Consider the following 1,795-nt stretch of genomic DNA (forward strand, 5'->3'; position numbering starts at 1 on the left):
AATAAAATGCAGTACCAAAGACACATTCTTACAGAAGGCTGGAGACTTTGATCCTCGTCAGACTATGTTTCCAGTCCTCTTGGCTGGCAGCAAGCAAGGTTCTGTCCACTGCACACCGCAGGTTGTCAGGAAGCCTTCTCCAGTCTTGATGCTGTGTTCTCCGGTGTCTCAGATGCTTTGCGCAGCCTACAGAACGAATTAAGCACTGTGAAAGGATGAAACCCTGATACAAACATTTCCTGATTTTATTTTTATTTATTTATATGTCACTTTCAGAGTTCCCTATCTGTATGTGTAGAGATTTGCCAATGATTTCTGTAACCACGTCACATACTTCTGATGCATCCCCCAGCTACTCTGTTGAACTTTGCTCTGTCTCTTTCGTAGATCTCAGCCGTCTCAGGCACACGGGGATCATCTGGATTGGAATCACACAACAGAGATTAGATGGACAGAATCACTTTTGAAGTTGATGGTGCCAGAGACCACTGAGACAGCAGAATATCAGGATAAATGTTGCTACTATTGTTAATTTTGGGATGGTATATTGTTGAAGCAAATGCAACCTTAGGTGATTGGAAGGGGTAAACTGTCTGGAAATGAATTTTCAAGAAATATATTCCACCCTGGTAGGCACTGTCATTTGACCCCATTATTGTAACTTGCCAATGGAACATATCATTTCCTGCTGACCACTGCTGGGTGGTCGTGTGCCAGGTCATTCAATTACTTGTGGCTTCTCTTCATAGTCATTGTGGGAGGCAGGATGCAGGTTCCTCCTGGGGTAGAGATTGGGTGAGGAAAGGTACAAGGGGATGCAAAGTTGGTGATATGGGGGCTCCAGAACCTGGGCTGGGCGCCCACTGAAACAGAGGCATACCCAACTCCTGACCTGATGCATCAGTCATCGACTCACTCAGCGGCCGCCCCTTTCTACACCTTTCCTGCTTTGAAGCCATGCAGTAACCCTTTGTTCTATCGGAATCACTGCATATTGCTCTCTGTACAAGTCCCACCTGAGAACACTCAAGGGCTCGGGAACTCCCATTTTTCACAATGCTATTCATACTTTGTTAGGATCAATACAATCAAATGCCTTTGCATAGTCAATAAAACACATATAAACATCTTTCTTAAACTCTCTGCTTCTAGCCAAGATCCAGCTGATATCCCTGTACCATGTCCTTTTTTGAATCCAACTTGGATTCTGGCAGCTCCCAGGCAATGTGTTGCTGAAATTGTTTTAGAATTATCTTCAGTAAAATTGTATTTGCATGTGATACTAATAATAGCTCATGACTTTCCTACCCTGAACACACCCAGTCTTGCTTGATATTAGTGATATTGTCTAATAATTTCTGCATTCTGTCAGGGCACCTCTTTTTGGAATGGGCACAAATATAAGTCTCTTCCAGTTGGCCAGGTACCTGTTTTCCAAATTTCTAGGCATAGACTAGTGAGTTCTTCCAGTTCTGCATCATCTTTTTTCTTTTTTTATTAATTAATCATTTTATTGTGAGCTCTCACAGATGTTATAAAAGTCCATAATCCAATTAGATCAAGAATAATTGTACAATTGCTACCGCAGTTTCCAAACATTTTCTTTCCTTTTGAACTCTTTTACATCAGCTCTCCTTTTTCCTTTCCCTCTCCCACCCTACCCCCAAGGAACTTATTATATTATAATAAGAACTTATTATTCTTATTATGTATTCTTCTTGTTGTTATTATTGCCTTATCTTACCCTATCCAATATAGCCATTCACCTTCAATTCTGTTATTTGCTCCCCTTGAG

General features: G+C 41.4%; 1 pseudogene; it reads right to left on the reverse strand.

Annotated features, from left to right (window-relative positions):
- Nucleotides 1-326: 326 nt before the first annotated feature.
- On the reverse strand, nucleotides 327-753 carry LOC105978450 (annotated as a pseudogene).
- Between the last annotated feature and the right edge of the window lie 1,042 nt (nucleotides 754-1,795).

This window comes from Echinops telfairi, unplaced genomic scaffold, assembly GCF_000313985.2.
Source record: "Echinops telfairi isolate 266 unplaced genomic scaffold, ASM31398v2 ScPeMD7_70;HRSCAF=299, whole genome shotgun sequence".
Classification (NCBI taxonomy): domain Eukaryota; kingdom Metazoa; phylum Chordata; class Mammalia; order Afrosoricida; family Tenrecidae; genus Echinops; species Echinops telfairi.